The following is a 25,229-nucleotide window of genomic DNA, read 5'->3' as shown; positions in this document are numbered from 1 at the left end:
GAGACAGAGACAGAGACAGAGAGAGAGAGAGAGAGAGAGAGAGAGAGAGAGAGAGAGAGAGAGAGAGAGAGAGAGAGAGAGAGAGAGAGAGTCATAGAGCCTTGCTCCATGTGTGGCCATAGTCATCTGCTAAATGACTAAAATGTAAATGTAAATGTTAAGAGATATCTAATCAAGGAAAGATGGAATTAAAAGTTAAAGGAGAAGGATAGGCTACAACGATCAAGAGCCAACGGGTAGGCAGGCTGCTACTTCATATTATGAATGGAGTGTGTTATTTGTAACTGTAGGATGAGAAAGTGCATGCACTGCAGCATAGTTAGCCTAGCTAGCTAACGTTAGCTGGCTTAACTAGATTCTTCGTCCCGCTTTGATGCAGTCCAACACGGGTACGATGTAATCATATCGGATGATGAATAGCTTAGCTATGGCAGCTATTGGTCTACTATAGCCTGTCTCTCCCCCACTCCTCCCTGCTCCCCAGCCTGGTCTCAGAGCATTTCATATTTTTCTGTATGTAAATTCTGATAGACTCCATTTAGTATGATATGTTTACGTTTGGTATTGTTACATAAGACAGATGGTTACTTAAGGCATAAAACGAGACGGCGGAGTTTCTACTGTTTTAGTCAAAGATTTGTCTAACTAACCCAAGTTGGACCACAGCCTGTCCTTTCCAATGGGAGAAAATTAATCATAGCGGGCAGAACATGCAAGGAGGTGGGCAGAGCCAAGCACGAGCTAGCGAGAGCCTATTGGTGCGTTCTAGCATATATTTGCATATTTCTGTTAGGGAACGCCTACTCCGTGAAGTGGACGTGTGTAATAAGTCAATTCACCCTTTCACTCCTTATAAACAACACCATTTTATAAAAAGTTTGGCAAAGGGTAAAGTCTACTAAACTTAGTCCACACTGTTTGTAACATATTTTAGTGTTGGAAACAGAAAACTGTATTGAGATCAAATATTTAATCGATGAGAAAATTAGCAGAATGTCGGCCAAAATCCATCTAGCTTCATCTTCTCCCACTGCCGCCACTGGGCTTCCACTCAGCACCATATTTGGTAGCGAGTAGAAACGTCAACCGGATGCTTCACATTTATACATCCGGTGAAATATCTGTCAAATTTTTCGATCTGTGGTTTAGTTAGACACTACCAGGGAAAATGTACAACGATTCCCAAACGGTGGCGTGGTAGCGTTTAACAGTATCTGAACATGCAACAGTGAAACATACAAAATAATAATGTAAAACAAAGAAATAACTAAGAAAAATAAAACAGAAAAACAGCACACATTGAAACAAAGACATGAGGCAGACACAAGGATAGCAGAAAAAAAACACGGAAAACGTTCGCTTTCAAATACAATTGATCAAATGTGGATTTACATCCACATTTGTAGCATTTAAAATATGAGCGTTGTTGTGAGTGAAAAAATGGTATGTTCCCTGACCGGGAATCGAACCCGGGCCGCGGCGGTGAGAGCGCCGAATCCTAACCACTAGACCACCAGGGAAAGCTGCTTCACTAATGACAGGGTGAGGTTTAATTTGGTTACTCAGCGCTGATTTTAAACTAAGTTCAACATGTGGCTCTTTCTTTGGAAGACACGATAACGACAGATAAAAGAGATCAGTATCTTTGCAATAACACATCCAGAAGCTGTGTGCACGGGCTCCCTTTCCCGCACTGTAGGCTGTCTGTGATGTTTGTAGCTATATGGTTTACAGCTAGCTAGCTCCGGCCTTTAGTCTTTCGGAGTTCAAAGTCAAGCTGTCCCCGGCTATGAGAGCAGGAATTGAACGCAGCAGACAGCAGACAGAGGCAGGAGAGGGCCGGGCGGGTGAAAGTTGCCAAAACAGCCAACTCTGAAGGAGGGTCTTCGATGATGAGTAGGGTTGACAGGAGGAGCCGAGGACAAAGAAAGTGTTGCATCAACAAGCAGGTGTGTACAGCATATACATCAACCAAACATTACAGGGGCAATAGGCAGGGTAGTCTGTGTTGAGTTATGTCAACTACTGTCATACAGAAGTCACATCTATCTATATATCTATCTATCTATCTATCTATCTATCTATCTATCTATCTATCTGTCTGTCTGTCTGTCTGTCTGTCTGTCTGTCTGTCTGTCCGTCCGTCCGTCCGTCAGTCAATCCATCCATCCATCCATCTATCTATATCTATCTGACCATCTAATGCGTCAATGCCAATAGCTAAATGGAGTCAATCAGTTATACATTTTAGCCAATGGTGTAAAATACTTAAGTAAAAATACTTCAAAGTACTGCTTAAGTAGTTTTTTGCGGTATCTGTACTTTACTTGACTATTTATATTTTTGATTACTTTTACTTTTACTTCACTACATTCCTAGAGAAAATAATGTATTTTTTACTCCATACATTTTTCCTGACACCCAAAAGTACTCGTTACATTTTTAATGCTTAGCAGGACAGGAGAATGGTCCAATTTACACACTTATCAAGAGAACATCCCTGGTCATCCCTACTGCCTCTGATCTGGTGGACTCACTAAACCCAAATGCTTCGTTTGTAAATTATGTCTGAGTGTTGGAGTGTGCCCCTGGCTATCCTTAAATAAAAAAAACAAGACAATTGTGTGATCTGGTTTGCTTAATATAAGGAATTTTATTTTTGATTCTTATGTATATTTGAGCAATTACATTTACTTTTGATACTTAAGGATATTTAAAACCAAATACTTTTAGACTTTTACTCAAGTAGTATTTTACTGGGTGACTTTCATTTTTACTTAAGTCATTTTCTATTAAGGTATCTTTACTTTTACTCAAGTATGACAATTGGGTACTTTTTCCACCACTGCTTTTAGCTACCTATTTGTCTATCATCATAATTGCTTTACTGTGGCACTCTGTGACAAAGAGTGAAAGTCCTGAATGGCACCCTATTCCCTATATAGTGGTACCCTATTCCCTATATAGTGGCACCCTATTCCCTATATAGTGGCACCCTATTCCCTATATAGTGGCACCCTATTCCCTATATAGTGGCACCCTATTCCCTATATAGTGGCACCCTATTCCCTATATAGTGGCACCCTATTCCCTATATAGTGGCACCCTATTCCCTATATAGTGGCACCCTATTCCCTATATAGTGGCACCCTATTCCCTATATAGTGGTACCCTATTCCCTATATAGTGGCACCCTATTCCCTATATAGTGGCACCCTATTCCCTATATAGTGGTACCCTATTCCCTATATAGTGGCACCCTATTCCCTATATAGTGGTACCCTATTCCCTATATAGTGGCACCCTATTCCCTATATAGTGGCACCCTATTCCCTATATAGTGGTACCCTATTCCCTATATAGTGGCACCCTATTCCCTATATAGTGGCACCCTATTCCCTATATAGTGGTACCCTATTCCCTATATAGTGGCACCCTATTCCCTATATAGTGGCACCCTATTCCCTATATAGTGCACTCAGGGCTGCCAACTTTTGAAGAAAGCTTGGAGTGAGATTCCACCTAGAAGCTGTTCTGGGGCTCCTCCCCCAGGAAGATGTTACAGTTTTAAAGCTCATTTCCTGCTATTCTACGCATTTTGACACGGCTTAGGCCTGTGACCATAGAAACCACAGGTCAGGTGGATTCAGGATGCTTTCAACATTAAATGGACACAAAAAAATTCAACAGAAGAGCCAGAGCCTTACAAGGGGTAGAATTTCAACAAGGCTCCAGAGCCTACCTACACAATAACCTCATATGGGGTTACTGACCACAATCCATGGAAGAAAACATAGCTGAGGGAAGGGGTGCTGGAAGTGCTGCAGATAAGTTGAACTACATTGGAATGGATATGAGGCTTTCTACTTTCTGAATTATTTAACCACTAACCCTAACCTTAGTCTAATGCACTTAACCTTAACCTCACCTAGGGGTGGAATTGAAGGGTAAATGATAAACAGAGTTGTAGCGTGTTCATCACTGTTTTAATGTGTGATGGTGTTTAAATAAGTCTCTGTCTGTCTCTCTCTGTCTCTCTCTGTCTCTCTCTCTCTCTCTCTCTCTCTCTCTCTCTCTCTCTCTCTCTGTCTCTCTCTCTCTCGGTCTCTCTCTCTCTCTCTCTGTCTCTCTCTCTCGCTCCCTCTCTCTGTCTCTCTGGCTCTCTCTCTCTCTGTCTCTCTGTCTCTCTGTCTCTCTGTCTCTCTCTCTGTAGTGTTGACAGGAGGATACTGCTGAGTTTCCTCCAGTGCTGTGCTGCCTCTCCGATCCAGCAGGGGGCACCACCACCACCAACAGCAGTATGGCTGCTCAGGTCTCTGCACTACAGGCTGGACTTCTCCTGCTCCTCCTCTGTGGACCTGTCAGCTCAGGACCAGGAGGAGGCTCTGTGTCTGACCACTGACCACTGCAGGGCCATCCACTCTGTTCTGAAGCAGAACCAACACAGCACCCAGCTGGAACATGTGTAGTTTAACTGTAGGATAGGAATATGTAGTTGTATTTACCACTAACAGTTGATACGTCTGTACTGTCATTAAGATCCTTAAAAACACAGGAACATGTGTAGTATAACTGTAGGATAGGAATATGTAGTTTTATTTACCACTAACAGTTTGTGTGTAAATACTTTAAATATTCATACATTATTTTGTATTTAATTTTTTAAAGAAGTGATTGGTATCACTTCTACCGACCCGTAGCACTGACGTCTGTAGCCATGAAGTGCTTTGAAAGGCTGGTCATGGCTCACATCAACAGCATTATCCCAGAAACCCTAGACCCACTCCAATTTGCATACCGCCCCAACAGATCCACAGATGATGCAATCTCTATTGCACTCCACACTGCCCTTTCCCACCTGGACAAGAGGAACACCTACGTGAGAATGCTATTCATTGACTACAGCTCAGCATTCAACACCATAGTGCCCTCTAAGCTCATCACTAAGCTAAGGATCCTGGGACTAAACACCTCCCTCTGCAACTGGATCCTGGACTTCCTGACGGGCCACCCCCAGGTGGTAAGGGTAGGTAGCCACACTGATCCTCAACACGGGGGCCCCTCAGGGGTGTGTGCTCAGTCCCCTCCTGTACTCTCTGTTCACCCATGACTGCATGGCCAGGCACGACTCCAACACCATCAATAAGTTTGCCGACGACACAACAGTGGTAGGCCTGATCACCGACAACGATGAGACAGCCTATAGGGAGGAGGTCAGAGATCTGGCCGTGTGGTGCCAGGACAACAACCTCTCCCTCAACGTGACCAAGACAAAGGAGATGATTGTAGACTACAGGAAAAAAAAGAGGACTGAGCACGCCCCCATTCTCATCGACGGGGCTGTAGTGGAACAGGTTGAGAGCTTCAAGTTCCTTGGTGTCCACATCACCAACGAACTATCATGGTCCAAACACACCAAGACAGTCGTGAAGAGGGCACGACAAAGCCTATTCCCCCTCAGGAGACTAAAAATATTTGGCATTTTTGAGGATCCTCAGATCCTCAAAAAATTCTACAGCTGCACCATCGAGAGCATCCTGACTGGTTGCATCACCGCCTGGTATGGCAACTGCTTGGCCTCCGACCGCAAGGCACTACAGAGGGTAGTGCGTACGGCCCAGTACATCACTGGGGCAAAGCTTCCTGCCATCCAGGACCTCTATACCAGGCGGTGTCAGAGGAAGGCCCTCACAATTGTCAAAGACTCCAGCCACCCTAGTCATAGACTGTTCTCTTTGCTACCGCACGGCAAGCGGTACCGGAGTGCCAAGTCTAGGTCCAAAAGACTTCTCAACAGCTTCTACCCCCAAGCCATAAGACTCCTGAACAGCTAATCATGGCTACCCGGACTATTTGCACTGCCCCCCCACCCCATCCTTTTTACGCTGCTGCTACTCTGTTAAGTATTTATGCATAGTCACTTTAACTCTACCCACATGTACATATTACCTCAACTACCTCAACTAGCCGGTGCCCCCGCACATTGACTCTGCAACGGTACCCCCCTGTATATACAGCCTCCCTACTGTCACTTTATTTTACTTCTGCTCTTTTTTTTCTCAACACTTTTTTTGTTGTTGTTTTCTTTTTCTTTTTTTGTTTAAAATAAATGCACTGTTGGTTAAGGGCTGTAAGTAAGCATTTCACTGTAATGTCTGCACCTGTTGTATTCGGCGCATGTGACCAATACAATTTGATTTGATTTGATTTGATATACCTTGTTTTATTAATGTGTTTTAAGCTTTATGCAAATCTTACTTGATGCTTCTTGTGATCAGTCAATTTGTGACATTCCTTCAGAAGGATCTTAATAGTGTAGTTTTTATCAGATTGCTGTGAATGTGTTCTACTGTTGCAGTGTGATACTAATACATGAGTTTCTGTTGCTGTCTAAGTTGTAGGTCAACTACATGGTACTGTAATACTGTTAGACAGACATACAGTAGGTCAACTACATGGTACTGTAATACTGTTAGACAGACATACAGTAGGTCAACTACATGGTACTGTAATACTGTTAGACAGACATACAGTAGGTCAACTACATGGTACTGTAATACTCAGTTAGACAGACATACAGTAGGTCAACTACATGGTACTGTAATACTCAGACAGACATACAGTAGGTCAACTACATAGTACTGTAATACTGTTAGACAGACATACAGTAGGTCAACTACATGGTACTGTAATACTCAGTTAGACAGACATACAGTAGGTCAACTACATGGTACTGTAATACTGTTAGACAGACATACAGTAGGTCAACTACATGGTACTGTAATACTGTTAGACAGACATAGAGTAGGTCAACTACATGGTACTGTAATACTGTTAGACAGACATACAGTAGGTCAACTACATGGTACTGTAATACTGTTAGACAGACATACAGTAGGTCAACTACATGGTACTGTAATACTGTTAGACAGACATACAGTAGGTCAACTACATGGTACTGTAATACTATTAGACAGACATACAGTAGGTCAACTACATGGTACTGTAATACTGTTAGACAGACATACAGTAGGTCAACTACATGGTACTGTAATACTGTTAGACAGACATACAGTTGGTCAACTAGTGTAAATCATGTATAAACTACTGTGTTACTGCATCAACAGAACTGGTTGCTATATCTGCAACAGTTCAATCATGTATACACTACTATCTTTTCAACAGACCCATTAAAGAGATTCTCTGATACTTTTGTATACTTTTTAGGCAGTAGCGGTGAAAGTAGCACTCAGGAGCCACAAGTGGTCCCCGATAATTGCATACTATGTCACATATGTGCAGATATGTGCACCACATCATTGGTCTCCCTCTCTCGCTCTGCTGGGTAGGCCTCTTGCTAGCTGTCACTCAAATGTGAGGGGCTGAAGCTCATTGGCTAGAACTCAAACTGCAAAGAGGCTGGCTCATGTGGGGGGAAATGTAGGGGAAAAGGTGTGGCACAGCTTGAAGAAAAGTCGCTTTCAAACTAGGGATTTTATTGCTAATTGAGGTAAGACCGTATTTCTGCTCATAGATTATACATGTAAGAACTACACATTGAAACATCCAGCCCAAAGTGGGAGGTAAAAAAAATAATTTCTTAGTCTCCAAACTACCGGAGCATGTCTTTAAACCCCCCTAGAGTCTATTGATACAACTAGGCATCAATCTAAGTAACAGAATAAAAACATCCCTGTCAAAATCCATCAGTTTATGATAGAGATATGCATGGGCTGCGTCTCAATCCACCACATGCACCAATGGCAGCCTTCCGCATCTGAGGAGACGTCTGTAGCGTCCAAACAAGATGGTGGTCTCTGTCTAAGTAACAGAATAACAATAAAAAGGGGTATAATATGTGTAAATATATGATATATATATATTTCCTGAGCTTTCTAATATCCACTAGATATAGCACAGACACTTCCAAACCTTATTCCTTATGATTTATTTTTTGACTGTCTTTTTTTGCCATTTATTAATGTGTTATTCAAAGTGTTTCTATTGGCTATAGTAGTAAAGGACTAATTCAATTTTTATCAAATACATTTTTTACATATTTGTTTTTATACCTAAAGGGGTCCTAAAATTCCAAATCAAAAAGCTAAATGATCTTTGGTAAGAACACCTTAAAACAATTCCATATGTAAGCTTAGAACCTTCAATGTGTCAATGTGTTTGTACTTGTCTCTATACAAATAAAAGAAAACCAAACATATATGATGCTTTCTTTTCTGATATTAAACAGACAAACCTCCCGAAAGTTTACTGTTTTGACTGGGTAAATGACGCATCTCCCTCTGGCACGCCCATCTCGGGATAGCCGGGCCCCGCCCATTTACCAGGATGCACCATATTAGGTCAATGACGTCAACTGAATCTCCTTTTGGAACGTTCCATTTCTTGGGACCGGCAACTTCGAAGTTCTAACTTGTTATCTTTACCGATAAATGCTTAGATGTATGTTTATGAACTGATATTATGTTGATATCCTCACCCTTTCCTCGTCAGATGGTGAGCAAGCCTAGAAAACCCCTGCAAACTATCAGTTGGCATTCAAACTTCCAGCAACTAGAAAGAACACGAGAGACACTAGCCTTCATACATGGTCACTCTCAACAAGAGCTAATAAATAACCTGCCACAATAACCACAAGACTTTGACAGTTTAGCCGAAGTCTACTTCCGTTTCAGTTTATTTGGATTTTGCAGAATTTCTTTGATCTCCTGAAACGATGATATAGCCTACCCTCCTCCGCTTTCAACATGGATTGTGATTCCGCTTCCCGCTGTCCAACTTGGTCTCAAGAGTATTTCATATTATTCTTGATGTAAATCCGAGACTCTCCATTTTATTGTGGTAGGTATTAATTTGTGGATGTCCATTACCCATTTCATATGATATGTAATGAATTACAATTCGTATATGTTATGAATATGTAACAATTCTCCAATATGGTCCTCTGTAGCTCAATTGGTAGAGCGCTTGTAAAGCCAGGGTAGTGGGTTCGATCCCCGGGACCACCCATACGTAAAAATGTATGCATGCATGACTGTAAGTCGCTTTGGATAAAAGCATCTGCTAAATGGCATATTATATTATTATTATATGTACAATATGTTACGAATTAAAATGTGTTGTGGCTAATGCTAACGTTAGCTAGGCTAGGGGTTAGGGTTAAGGTTAGTTAGATTAAAGGGTTAGTTAACTACAACTCTCCGTTCCCGGTGACAACCTGGTTTAGTTTACCACAACTCTCCTGTCCCGGTGACAACCTGGATAAACTTAGCTAGGACTATCAGACTATATGGTAGCTAGGACTATCAGACAATATGGTAACTAGGACTATAAGGCTATATAATAGCTATGACTATCAGACTATATGGTAGCTAGGACTATCAGACTATATGGTAGCTAGGACTATCAGACTATATGGTAGCTAGAACTATCAGACTATATGGTAGCTAGGACTATAAGACTATATGGTAGCTAGGACTATAAGACTATATGGTAGCTAGGACTATCACACTATATGGTAGCTAGGACTATCAGACTATATGGTAGCTAGGACTATAAGACTATATGGTAGCTAGGACTATCAGACTATATGGTAGCTGGGTCTATTAGACTGTATGGCAGCTAGGACTATCAGACTATCTGGTAGCTAGGACTATCAGACTATATGGTAGCTAGGACTATCACACTATATGGTAGCTAGGACTATAAGACTATATGGTAGCTAGGCCTATAAGACTATATGGTAGTTAGGTCTATCAGACTGTATGGTAGCTAGGACTATCAGACTATATGGTAGCTATGACTATCAGACTATATGGTAGTTATGACAATCAGACTATATGGTAGCTAGGACTATAAGACTATATGGTAGCTATGACTATAAGACTATATGGTAGCTAGGACTATCAGACTATCTGGTAGCTAGGACTATCAGACTATCTGGTAGCTAGGACTATCAGACTATATGGTAGCTAGGACTATAAGACTATATGGTAGCTAGGACTATCACACTATATGGTAGCTAGGACTATCAGACTATATGGTAGATAGGACAATCAGACTATATGGTAGCTAGGACTATCAGACTATATGGTAGCTAGGACTATCAGACTATATGGTAGCCAGGACTATCAGACTATATGGTAGCTAGGACTATAAGACTATATGGTAGCTAGAACTATCAGACTATATGGTAGCTAGGACTATCAGACTATATGGTAGCTAGGACTATCACACTATATGGTAGCTATGACTATCAGACTATATGGTAGCTAGGACTATAAGACTATATGGTAGCTAGGACTATCAGACTATATGGTAGCTAGGACTATAAGACTATATGGTAGCTAGGACTATCACACTATATGGTAGCTAGGACTATCAGACTATATGTTAGCTAGGACTATCAGACTGTATGGTAGCTAGGACTATCACACTATATGGTAGCTAGGACTATCATACTATATGGTAGCTAGGACTATAAGACTATATGGTAGCTAGGACTATCAGACTATACGGTAGCTAGGACTATCAGACTATATGGTAGCTAGGACTATCAGACTATATGGTAGCTAGGACTATCAGACTATATGGTAGCTAGGACTATCAGACTATATGGTAGCTAGGACTATCAGACTATATGGTAGCTAGGACTATCAGACTATATGGTAGCTAGGACTATCATACTATATGGTAGCTAGGACTATCACACTATATGGTAGCTCGGAATATAAGACTATTTGGTAGCTAGGACTATCAGACTATATGGTAGCTAGGACTATAAGACTATATGGTAGCTGGGACTATCAGACTATATGGTAGCTAGGACTATCAGACTATATGGTAGCTAGGACTATCAGACTATATGGTAGCTAGGACTATCAGACTATATGGTAGCTAGGACTATAAGACTATATGGTAGCTAGGGCTATCAGACTGTATGGTAGCTAGGACTATCACACTATATGGTAGCTAGGGCTATAAGACTATTTGGTAGCTAGGACTATCACACTATATGGTAGCTCGGAATATAAGACTATATGGTAGCTAGGACTATCACATTATATGGTAGCTAGGACTATCACACTATATGGTAGCTAGGACTATAAGACTATATGGTAGCTAGGACTATCAGACTATATGGTAGCTAGGACTATCATACTATATGGTAGCTAGGACTATCACACTATATGGTAGCTAGGACTATCAGACTATATGGTAGCTAGGACTATCAGACTATATGGTAGCTAGGACTATCAGACTATATGGTAGCTAGAACTATCAGACTATATGGTAGCTAGGACTATCAGACTATATGGTAGCTAGGACTATCAGACTATATGGTAGCTAGGACTATCAGACTATATGGTAGCTAGGACTATCAGACTATATGGTAGCTAGGACTATCACACTATATGGTAGCTAGGACTATCATACTATATGGTAGCTAGGACTATAAGACTATATGGTAGCTAGGACTATCAGACTATATGGTAGCTAGGACTATAAGACTATATGGTAGCTAGGCCTATCAGACTATATGGTAGCTAGGACTATCAGACTATATGGTAGCTAGGACTATCAGACTATATGGTAGCTAGGACTATCAGACTATATGGTAGCTAGGACTATCAGACTATATGGTAGCTAGGACTATCATACTATATGGTAGCTAGGACTATCACACTATATGGTAGCTCGGAATATAAGACTATATGGTAGCTAGGACTATCAGACTATATGGTAGCTAGGACTATAAGACTATATGGTAGCTGGGACTATCAGACTATATGGTAGCTAGGACTATCATACTATATGGTAGCTAGGACTATAAGACTATATGGTAGCTAGGACTATCATACTATATGGTAGCTAGGACTATAAGACTATATGGTAGCTAGGGCTATCAGACTGTATGGTAGCTAGGACTATCACACTATATGGTAGCTAGGGCTATAAGACTATATGGTAGCTAGGACTATCACACTATATGGTAGCTCGGAATATAAGACTATATGGTAGCTAGGACTATCACATTATATGGTAGCTAGGACTATCACACTATATAGTAGCTAGGACTATAAGACTATATGGTAGCTAGGACTATCAGACTATATGGTAGCTAGGACTATCATACTATATGGTAGCTAGGACTATCACACTATATGGTAGCTAGGACTATCAGACTATATGGTAGCTAGGACTATCAGACTATATGGTAGCTAGGACTATCAGACTATATGGTAGCTAGAACTATCAGACTATATGGTAGCTAGGACTATCAGACTATATGGTAGCTAGGACTATAAGACTATATGGTAGCTAGGCCTATAAGTATATATGGTAGTTAGGTCTATCAGACTATATGGTAGTTATGACAATCAGACTATATGGTAGCTAGGACTATCAGACTATATGGTAGCTAGGACTATCAGACTATATGGTAGCTAGGACTATCAGACTATATGGTAGCTAGGACTATCAGACTGTATGGCAGCTAGGACTATCAGTCTATATGGTAGCTAGGACTATAAGACTATATGGTAGCTGGGACTATCAGACTGTATGGCAGCTAGGACTATCAGACTATATGGTAGCTAGGACTATAAGACTATATGGTAGCTAGGACTATCAGACTATATGGTAGCTAGGACTATCAGACTATATGGTAGCTAGGACTATCAGACTATATGGTAGCTAGGACTATCAGACTGTATGGTAGCTAGGACTATCAGACTATATGGTAGCTAGGACTATAGACTATATGGTAGCTAGGACTATAGACTATATGGTAGCTAGGACTATCAGACTATATGGTAGCTAGGACTATCAGACTGTATGGTAGCTAGGACTATCAGACTATATGGTAGCTAGGACTATAAGACTATATGGTAGCTAGGACTATCAGACTATATGGTAGCTAGGACTATAAGACTATATGGTAGCTAGGACTATCAGACTGTATGGTAGCTAGGACTATCAGACTATATGGTAGCTAGGACTATAGACTATATGGTAGCTAGGACTATCAGACTATATGGTAGCTAGGACTATAAGACTATATGGTAGCTAGAACTATCAGACTATATGGTAGATAGGACAATCAGACTATATGGTAGCTAGGACTATCACACTGTATGGTAGCTAGGACTATCAGACTATATGGTAGCTAGGACTATAAGACTATATGGTAGCTAGAACTATCAGACTATATGGTAGCTAGGACTATCAGACTATATGGTAGCTAGGACTATCAGACTATATGGTAGCTAGGACTATCACACTATATGGTAGCTAGGACTATAAGACTATATGGTAGCTAGGACTATCACACTATATGGTAGCTAGGACTATCAGACTATATGGTAGCTAGGACTATAAGATTATGATGTCTAATCAATCTCTGACCTCTGGAGACAGACATAGCGGAGTGTGTGACCCTAAAGTGGACACCTATCAGGTGGTCCCAATAGGGAGATTACTGCAGTTGTAGATGTCCAAACCACAAGTAAAGGACGGTGTTTCAGAGGGTGCATTCAGAGCTGTTCCCCCATGTATCCTATGGTACCAGGCTAGCCGGGGGTGAATGATTTAAGGGCTAGGAGGTGATTAGACGGAGCAGCTTAGCTCTACAGGAGATTGGTAGGAGGAGATTGGAGACCGCCTACACTCAGTGTGTTGCTGGCTGGGTCTCAGCAGGGATTTGCACCACAGGGACCAACTAAAATACTGTGTCCTAAAAACAAACCATACTAAAAAAACTCCTACAAATCTGCCTTAGGCCTAAAAAATAGATAACATTTATATTGCATTTATTTACCTATCATACTTCCTCAACATTGAACACTTGCTCCCTCCATGCTAAAACCATTCCATAACACTATGAAGTTTATTTTACCCTTATTTTACCAGATAAGTTGACTGAGAACACATTCTCATTTACAGCAACGACCTTGGGAATAGTTACAGGGGAGAGGAAGGGGGATGAATGAGCCAATTGGAAGCTGGGGATGATTGGTGGCCATGATGGTATGAGGGCCAGATTGGGAATTTAGCCAGGACACCGGGGTTAACACCCCTACTCTTACGATAAGTGCCATGGGATCTTTAGTGACCACAGAGAGTCAGGTCACCTGTTTAACATCCCATCCAAAAGACGGCACCCTACACAGGGAATGTCCCCATTCACTGCCCTGGGATTTTTTCTTAGACCAGAGGAAAGGGTGCCTCCTACAACACCACTTCCAGCAGCATCTGGTCTCCCATCCAGGGACCAACCCTGCTTAGCTTTTACATTTACATTTTAGTCATTTATCAGACACTCTTATCCAGAGCGACTTACAGTTAGTGAGTGCATACATTATTTTTTTATTTTTTTATGTTTTCATACTGGCCCCCCGAGGGAATCGAACCCACAACCCTGTTTTTGCAAACACCATGCTCTACATCCCTGCCGGCCATTCCTTCCCCAACCCCTGGATATTCAGGAGACACAGCATTCATAAACACATGCTCTGTCCTATCCGGCCGCGACCGGGGCGGCGCACAATTAGCCAGCTTCGTCCAGGGTAGGGGAGGGAATGGCTGGCAGGGATGTAGCTCAGTTGGTAGAGGATGGCGTTTGGAACCGCAGGATTGTGGGTTAGATTCCCACGGGGCCCAGTATGAAAAACATTTATGCACTCACTAACTGTAAGTCGCTCTGGATATAACCGTCTGCTAAATGACTAAAATGTAAAAAATGTATAATTCCCATTCATTTGTAGCCAAGAGATAAGCAGTAATAAAGCCTCTTTCCCAGCAGATGGTTTGGCTGCAGAACCTTCAGTTTCCACAGGAATTAGCCAAGACAGCATGACGTCAGTGACAGACAGGACAGAACAAGCAAACCCAGGCATTGAATGATGTCTAATCCTATGTTATATTAATGATGTCTAATCTAATGTTATATTAATGATGTCTAATCTAATGTTATATTAATGATGTCTAATCTAATGTTATAGTAATGATGTCTAATCTAATGTTATATTAATTATGTCTAATCTAATGTTATATTAATGATGTCTAATCCAATGTTATATTAATGATGTCTAATGTAATGTTATATTAATGATGCCTAATCTAATGTTATATTAATGATGTCTAATCTAATGTTATATTAATGATGTTTAATCGAATGCTATATTAATGATGCCTAATCTAATGTTATATTAATGTCTTATCTAATGTTATATTAATGATGTCTAATCTAATGTTATATTAATGATGTCTAATCTAATGTTACAGTAATGGTGTCTAATCTAATGTTATATTAATGATGTCTAATCTAATGTTATATTAATGATGTCTAATCTTATGTTATATTAATGATGTCTAATCTTATGTTATATTAATGATGTCTAATATTATGTTATATTAATGATGTCTAATCTAATGTTATATTAATGATGTCTAATCTAATGTTATTTTAATGATGTCTAATATTATGTTATATTAATGATGCCTTTTTCAATATTCTGCTCAGAATTCCCTGCCAGGATGTCTGGGGAATATATCTGGTGATTTGTTTTGACCAGCTCATTAAATCTTTGGACTTTTTAGGACGTGGTTTTGACAGACTTTACTTTGTTTAAACTCATATTTAACAAGCATAATTTGTTTCATTCGCAAGTTACCTCGCTCGACACTCTCCCGGCCATTTGTGTCCCTGAACAAAGGGGGGGTCAAAATCAAAAGTAACTGTCAGTATCTGGTATCTATAATAGTGCATGAAGTCTACTTCTAGAACAGACTGGATGTTAAAGCTGTTGATGCTTCTAAGTTATAGCATCAGACTCAGACTGCAACAGATCACTGACTGCTCACTGCTGTAGTTCATTCCGTCAGCAAGCAGCGAGGATCAGACTCAGACTGCAACAGATCACTGACTGCTCAATGCTGTAGTTCATTCCTTCAGCAAGCTGCTAGGAAACTCCAGAGAGAAGTTCCGCTTCATAGTTTACACGTCACTAAGAATATAATATAATAAGCCAATTAGCAGACGTGTTTATCCAAAGCGACTTACAGTCATGCGTGCACACATTTGTACATATGGGTGGTCCCGGGGATCGAACCGACTACCTTGGCGATACAAGCGCTGCGCTCTACCACCTGAGCTACAGAGAACCACTAAAATTTCTACAGCTTTTAATAGACCGACCAAACGAGGGGCTTCATTCATCATGCATGAATGAAATTATAGTCATTGCCCGGGACTAAACTAACTGGTGCATGTTCGCTGAGCAGGACCCAACGGTTTTTAACGTTCCGGTAGATATAGGCCTCTGCTATGAACAAACATGTCTCTCTGACATTTAGAATAAGAAATCAGGTCGGCTCTATATGTGGTAACTATATCTGAAACATTCGACAACGTTTGGCGACTGAACGTTGCCTTTACATTAACATTTTAGTCATTTAGCAGACGCTCTTATCCAGAGCGACTTACAGTTAGTGAGTGCATACATTTTCATACTGGGTATATTCATCAGGAACCAAACGGAAACAAACCGGCCGAAACAGGGAGGGACTAACCGGAACTTGTCCAGTTTGAAACGCTCTTTTTTGTTAAAGGTATAGCTACACACCAGGTCACTGCAGCAGTACGAGATAGATTTCGGGGACTCGAGGTAAGGGTTTTCTAACAATCGATCATAATAACGTGTTAAATGAAGGTTAGGCCCTACTTGCTACATTTTAGCTGGTCTAGACTAGACTTGAGAGTCTGACCAACTGTCAAAGCGAGTCAACATTAGGATGAGAAGTTCCTGCTGTCTAGTAGATGTAGTTGTCTAGAGGAAATGCCAACACATTTACAGTCTAGTTTGATTTGTTTCCTAATATAACCGAACTTTTCTCCAAACCGGCACCTATAACTTGGCTGTGGTAGGATACGTGGAAGCGCGTCTTGTGCGCAGTCTACTACAGGCAAGGTGCCGGTTTGGAGAAAAGTTCGGTCCAGACGCTTTCTATAAAGGTCTACAGATATACACATGATATAATCCGGACCAATAGACAAGGAGTTACGGATGATCGATATTCAGTAACAGGATTTTCGGAAACAAGTATCCTATCTGCCTACAAAATGTTGGCAGTTATTTTCCAGGCTCCGCATTTATATTTGTATTTATTACGGATCCCCATTAGCGGCTGCCAAGGCAGCAGCTACTCTTCCTGGGGTCCAACCACAATTTACATACAATAAAACAATACATAACACAACACCTTGTTACACACTACTCTACCGTAACATATTTACAATACAAAGTCAACAATACAGCAAAATAACAATATTAAAATGTGTGTGTGTAGAGTGTGTGTGTTAACATGTGTTTACGAATGCTGTGTGTGTGTGTGTGTGTGTGTGTGTGTGTGTGTGTATCTTCACAGTCCGCGCTGTTCCATAAAGTGTAGTTTAATCTGTTTACTCCTTGATTGTGAGTTCCATGATGTGGAATAGAGTTCCATGTAGTATTGGCTCTATGTAGTACTATAGTAGTTTCTATAGGTCTACAGATATATACACACATGATATTTTCCGGGTGGGGGCAGGGTAATTGTCTGCTGGGGGGGGTATAAGGCCAAGAAAAGAGAAGCCCTCACACTGCTCTTGCTCCTACCATTTGTTTAATAAGAATATCAATTAATATCAACTTTTCAATCCCTGTTCACAAAACAGACCGTTCAATGCATGTCTGAGCACGTATAGCCTAGAGTAGGCCTAGGATATATTCTTCTTTGTTTCCTGGGGAGACATGTGGCCTAAACACATTTCCTGCAATTCTACCACACTTTATATGACTGGAGACATTAGCAGAATCTTTTCAAATAGGACAAATTACAGGGTAGCCTGCTCTGCTGATTGACAAACAGATCAATAAATAAAAACAACAGAAATACCTTATTTACATAGCTATTCAGACACTTTGCTATGAGACTCAAAATTGAGCCAAGGTGCATCCTGTTTCCATTGATCATCCTTGATCTAATGTTATATTAATGATGTCTAATCTAATGTTATATTAATGATATATATTCTAATGTAATATTAATGATGTCTAATCTAATGTTATATTAATGATGTCTAATCTAATGTTATATTAATGATGTCTAATCTAATGTTATATTAATGATATCTATTCTAATGTAATATTAATGATGTCTAATCTAATGTTATATTAATGATGTCTAATCTAATGTTATATTAATGATATCTATTCTAATGTTATATTAATGATGTCTAATCTAATGTTATATTAATGATATCTATTCTAATGTAATATTAATGATGTCTAATCAATCTCTGACCTCTGGAGACAGACATAGCGGAGTGTGTGACCCTAAAGTGGACACCTATCAGGTGGTCCCAATAGGGAGATTACTGCAGTTGTAGATGTCCAAACCACAAGTAAAGGACGGTGTTTCAGAGGGTGCATTCAGAGCTGTTCCCCCATGTATCCTATGGTACCAGGCTAGCCGGGGGTGAATGATTTAAGGGCTAGGAGGTGATTAGACGGAGCAGCTTAGCTCTACAGGAGATTGGTAGGAGGAGATTGGAGACCGCCTACACTCAGTGTGTTGCTGGCTGGGTCTCAGCAGGGATTTGCACCACAGGGACCAACTAAAATACTGTGTCCTAAAAACAAACCATACTAAAATAACTCCTACAAATCTGCCTTAGGCCTAAAAAATTGATAACATTTATATTGCATTTATTTACCTATCATACTTCCTCAACATTGAACACTTGCTCCCTCCATGCTAAAACCATTCCATAACACTATGAAGTTTATTTTACCCTTATTTTACCAGATAAGTTGACTGAGAACACATTCTCATTTACAGCAACGACCTTGGGAATAGTTACAGGGGAGAGGAAGGGGGATGAATGAGCCAATTGGAAGCTGGGGAGGATTAGGTGGCCATGATGGTATGAGGGCCAGATAGGGAATTTAGCCAGGACACCGGGGTTAACACCCCTACTCTTACGATAAGTGCCATGGGATCTTTAGTGACCACAGAGAGTCAGGTCACCCGTTTAACATCCCATCCAAAAGACGGCACCCTACACAGGGCAATGTCCCCAATCACTGCCCTGGGAATTGGGATATTTTCTTAGACCAGAGGAAAGAGTGCCTCCTACAGGACCTCCAACACCACTTCCAGCAGCATCTGGTCTCCCATCCAGGGACCACCCTGCTTAGCTTCAGAGGCAAGCCAGCCAAGATATACAGGATTATAACCACTATTTCCATTCATTTGTAGCCAAGAGACAAGCAGTAATAAACACTCTTTCCCAGCAGATGGTTTGGCTGCAGAACCTTCAGTTTCCACAGGAAGTAGCCTAGACAGCATGGCGTCAGTGACAGACAGGACAGAACAAGCAAACCCAGAGATTGCGAGGTCTGATTAAACAGCTCAGGTGGACAGAGAAAATGTAAACAATACCTGGCATTGAAGGCTCCTTAAAGTGAAAAAGAAAGCAGACGTGGGCTCCCGAGTGGCGCAGCGGTCTAAGGCACTGCATCTCAGTGCTTGAGGCGTCACTACAGACCTCCTGGTTCCATTCCAGGCTGTATCACAACCGGCTGTGATTGGGAGTCCCATAGGGTGGCGCGCAATTGGCCCAGCGTCGTCCGGGTTTGGCCGGTGTAGGCTGTCATTGTAAATAAGAATTTGTTCTTAACTGACTTGCCTAGTTAAATAAAGGTAACATTTAAAAAAATGTCCTGCTCTGTGAAATTCCTTCACCCGTGCAAACAGTTCTCACACGACACCATGGAAACAGATTTTCACATTCCAGAGATGGTGCCTCACAAAATATGCTTAGTAGAGGTATAGGACACGCCTAGGCCCACTCTGCCCGTCATGTGGTTGAAGTGTAGCAATGTGGGCCAGTTTGAAGCTGTCTGACAGCTGTCTACCTCTCCTCCCCTCAGGTATAGGCAGTTAGAAGCCAGCTGTCTACCTCCCCTCAGGTATAGGCAGTTAGAAGCCAGCTGTCTACCTCTCCTCCCCTCAGGTATAGGCAGTTAGAAGCCAGCTGTCCACCTCTCCTCCCCTCAGGTATAGGCAGTTAGAAGCCAGCTGTCTACCTCTCCTCCCCTCAGGTATAGGCAGTTAGAAGCCAGCTGTCCACCTCTCCTCAGGTATAGGCAGTTAGAAGCCAGCTGTCCACCTCTCCTCCCCTCAGGTATAGGCAGTTAGAAGCCAGCTGTCTACCTCTCCTCCCCTTGGGTATAGGCAGTTAGAAGCCAGCTGTCTACCTCTCCTCCCCTCAGGTATAGGCAGTTAGAAGCCAGCTGTCTACCTCTCCTCCCCTTGGTTATAGGCAGTTAGAAGCCAGCTGTCTACCTCTCCTCTCCTCAGGTATAGGCAGTTAGAAGCCAGCTGTCTACCTCTCCTCCCCTTGGTTATAGGCAGTTAGAAGCCAGCTGTCCACCTCTCCTCTCCTCAGGTATAGGCAGTTAGAAGCCAGCTGTCTACCTCTCCTCCCCTCAGGTATAGGCAGTTAGAAGCCAGCTGTCTACCTCTCCTCCCCTTGGTTATAGGCAGTTAGAAGCCAGCTGTCTACCTCTCCTCTCCTCAGGTATAGGCAGTTAGAAGCCAGCTGTCTACCTCTCCTCTCCTCAGGTATAGGCAGTTAGAAGCCAGCTGTCTACCTCTCCTCCCCTTGGTTATAGGCAGTTAGAAGCCAGCTGTCCACCTCTCCTCCCCTCAGGTATAGGCAGTTAGAAGCCAGCTGTCTACCTCTCCTCTCCACAGGTATAGGCAGTTAGAAGCCAGCTGTCTACCTCTCCTCCCCTTGGGTATAGGCAGTTAGAAGCCAGCTGTCTACCTCCCCTCAGGTATAGGCAGTTAGAAGCCAGCTGTCTACCTCTCCTCCCCTCAGGTATAGGCAGTTAGAAGCCAGCTGTCCACCTCTCCTCCCCTCAGGTATAGGCAGTTAGAAGCCAGCTGTCTACCTCCCCTCAGGTATAGGCAGTTAGAAGCCAGCTGTCTACCTCTCCTCCCCTCAGGTATAGGCAGTTAGAAGCCAGCTGTCTACCTCTCCTCTCCTCAGGTATAGGCAGTTAGAAGCCAGCTGTCTACCTCTCCTCAGGTATAGGCAGTTAGAAGCCAGCTGTCTACCTCTCCTCCCCTCAGGTATAGGCAGTTAGAAGCCAGCTGTCTACCTCTCCTCCCCTCAGGTATAGGCAGTTAGAAGCCAGCTGTCCACCTCTCCTCCCCTCAGGTATAGGCAGTTAGAAGCCAGCTGTCTACCTCTCCTCCCCTTGGGTATAGGCAGTTAGAAGCCAGCTGTCTACCTCTCCTCCCCTCAGGTATAGGCAGTTAGAAGCCAGCTGTCCACCTCTCCTCCCCTCAGGTATAGGCAGTTAGAAGCCAGCTGTCCACCTCTCCTCCCCTCAGGTATAGGCAGTTAGAAGTGACTTGAAGCATTAGATGTCCAAATGAATGGGTAACATTATCCTCTCCTTACGAGGATATCACCACCACCCATCCCTCCCCTCCCCTGATTGCTCCTGTGAGTAGTAATACCCATCCATAGTATGTATGGGTCACCCACCGGAGCCTCAGAGCCTGTTGTGGTCTATTAACAGTCTGAGTTGAACTTCGGTGTGTGATACATAACTCCAAAGGGCACTCACAGGAAGGGGATGTGAGGGGAACAGGTCAAGTGTTGACTCTATGACAGGACAGGAAGCACATGGTCCTGGGGGTGTCGTCTGTCTGTCTGTCTGTCCAGGGGGTCTGTGACTGGGGGGTGTTGCGTGACTACTAGTGTCACGTGATCAGTCACCGTTACGAAGCACACACCGGTTTAGGGATAGCAACCTTCAACAAACTGTTGCTCAATACAATATGTGCGTCACATGAGCATACCTCTGTAAAAATGGAACTGGCCTTTCTCTCTTTAGCCGGGAGGATTTGGAGCCTTGCTGTCCTGATTGTCTATTATTAGCTGTCATAAAAAGCAGAGAGACAATCCACACGCATACTGGCCATGATAATGCAATAAATACACTCATACAGCACAGTTCCTACTACAAAACAAAAGCATATTTGTCCTAGATGTGTGCATGCTTGTTTGGAGAAAAGCTGAGAGAAGACAGGAGGAGAATGGAGGAGGAGGAGAAGCAAGAGGGGAGAGAAGGAGAGGAAACAGGAGAGGAGGAGGAGAATGGAGAGGAGGAGAAGCAAGAGGGGAGAGAAGGAGAGGAAACAGGAGAGGAGGAGGAGAATGGAGAGGAGGAGAAGCAAGAGGGGAGAGAAGGAGAGGAAACAGGAGAGGAGGAGGAGAATGGAGAGGAGGAGAAGCAAGAGGGGAGAGAAGGAGAGGAAACAGGAGAGGAGGAGGAGAATGGAGAGGAGGGGAAGCAAGAGGGGAGAGAAGGAGAGGAAACAGGAGAGGAGGAGGAGAATGGAGAGGAGGAGAAGCAAGAGGGGAGAGAAGGAGAGGAAACAGGAGAGGAGGAGGAGAATGGAGAGGAGGAGAAGCAAGAGGGGAGAGAAGAGAGGAAACAGGAGAGGAGGAAGAGAATGGAGAGGAGGAGAAGCAAGAGGGGAGAGAAGGAGAGGAAACAGGAGAGGAGGAGGAGAATGGAGAGGAGGAGAAGCAAGAGGGGAGAGAAGGAGAGGAAACAGGAGAGGAGGAGGAGAATGGAGAGGAGGGGAAGCAAGAGGGGAGAGAAGGAGAGGAAACAGGAGAGGAGGAGGAGAATGGAGAGGAGGAGAAGCAAGAGGGGAGAGAAGGAGAGGAAACAGGAGAGGAGGAGGAGAATGGAGAGGAGGAGAAGCAAGAGGGGAGAGAAGGAGAGGAAACAGGAGAGGAGGAGGAGAAGAGAGGAGGAGAAGGAAGAGGGGAGAGAAGGAAGAGGGGAGAGAAGGAGAGGAAACAGGAGAGGAGGAGGAGAATGGAGAGGAGGAGAAGCAAGAGGGGAGAGAAGGAGAGGAAACAGGAGAGGAGGAGGAGAATGAGAGGAGGAGAAGCAAGAGGGGAGAGAAGGAGAGGAAACAGGAGAGGAGGAGGAGAATGGAGAGGAGGAGAAGCGAGGGGAGAGAAGGAGAGGAAACAGGAGAGGAGGAGGAGAATGGAGAGGAGGAGAAGCAAGAGGGGAGAGAAGGAGAGGAAACAGGAGAGGAGGAGGAGAATGGAGAGGAGGGGAAGCAAGAGGGGAGAGAAGGAGAGGAAACAGGAGAGGAGGAGGAGAATGGAGTGGAGGAGAAGCAAGAGGGGAGCGAGGAAGGAGAAGAGAGTAGAGAAGCATGGTGATAGTATCTAATGTTATATTAATGATGTCTAATCTAATGTTATAGTAATGGTGTCCAATCTAATGTTATATTAATGATGTTTAATCTAATGTTATATTAATGATGCCTAATCTAATGTTATATTAATGATGTATAATCTTATGTTATATTAATGATGTCTAATCTAATGTTATATTAATGATGTCTAATCTAATGTTATATTAATGATGTCTAATCTAATGTTATATTAATGATGTCTAATCAATCTCTGACCTCTGGAGACAGACATAGCGGAGACCGCCTACACTCAGTGTGTTGCTGGCTGGGTCTCAGCAGGGATTTGCACCACAGGGACCAACTAAAATACTGTGTTGGGATATTTTCTTTAGACCAGAGGAAAGAGTGCCTCCTCCAGGCCCTCCAACACCACTTCCAGCAGCATCTGGTCTCCCATCCAGGGCCCGACCAGGACCAACCCTGCTTAGCTTTTACAGTTACATTTTAGTCATTTAGCAGACACTCTTATCCAGAGCGACTTACAGTTAGTGAGTGCATACATTATTTTAAAATGTTTAATACTGGCCCCCCATGGGAATCGAACCCACAACCCTGGCGTTGCAAACGCCACGCTCTACATCCCTGCCGGCCATTCCTTCCCCTACCCTGGACGACGCTGGGCCAATTGTGCGCCGCCCTATGGGTCTCCCGGTCCCGGCCGGCTACGACAGAGCCTCTTCAGAGGCAAGCCAGCAAAGATATTCAGGAGACACAGCATTCATAAACACATGCTCTGTCCTATCCGTCCGCGACCGGGACGGCGCACAATTAGCCAGCATCGTCCAGGGTAGGGGAGGGAATGGCCGGCAGGGATGTAGCTCAGTTGGTAGAGGATGGCGTTTGGAACCGCAGGATTGTGGGTTAGATTCCCACGGGGCCCAGTATGAAAATGTATGCACTCACTAACTGTAAGTCGCTCTGGATATAACCGTCTGCTAAATGACTAAAATGTAAAACATTTATAATTTCCATTCATTTGTAGCCAAGAGACAAGCAGTAATAATTGCTCTTTCCCAGCAGATGGTTTGGCTGCAGAACCTTCAGTTTCCACAGGAATTAGCCAAGACAGCATGGTGTCAGGGACAGGACAGAACAAGCAAACCCAGGCATTGGATGATGTCTAATCCTATGTTATATTAATGATGTCTAATCTAATGTTATATTAATGATGTCTAATCTAATGTTATATTAATGATGTCTAATCTAATGTTATATTAATGATGTCTAATCTAATGTTATATTAATGATGTCTAATCTAATGTTATATTAATGATGTCTAATATTATGTTATATTAATGATGTCTAATCTAATGTTATATTAATGATGTCTAATATAATGTTATATTAATGATGTATAATCTTATGTTATATTAATGATGTCTAATATAATGTTATATTAATGATGTCTAATATTATGTTATATTAATGATGTCTAATCTAATGTTATATTAATGATGTCTAATATAATGTTATATTAATGATGTATAATCTTATGTTATATTAATGATGTCTAATATAATGTTATATTAATGATGTATAATCTAATGTTATATTAATGATGTCTATTCTAATGTTATATTAATGATGTCTAATCTAATGTTATATTAATGATGTCTAATCTAATGTTATATTAATGATGTCTAATCCAATGTTATATTAATGATGTCTAATATTATGTTATATTAATGATGTCTAATATAATGTTATATTAATGATGTATAATCTAATGTTATATTAATGATGTCTATTCTAATGTTATATTAATGATGTCTAATCTAATGTTATATTAATGATGTCTAATCTAATGTTATATTAATGATGTCTAATCCAATGTTATATTAATGATGTCTAATATTATGTTATAT

This window comes from Coregonus lavaretus (genome assembly GCF_964263955.1).
Source record: "Coregonus lavaretus genome assembly, contig: HAP1_SCAFFOLD_546, whole genome shotgun sequence".
NCBI classification, from domain to species: domain Eukaryota; kingdom Metazoa; phylum Chordata; class Actinopteri; order Salmoniformes; family Salmonidae; genus Coregonus; species Coregonus lavaretus.
Note: the sequence above shows the minus strand (reverse complement) of the source record.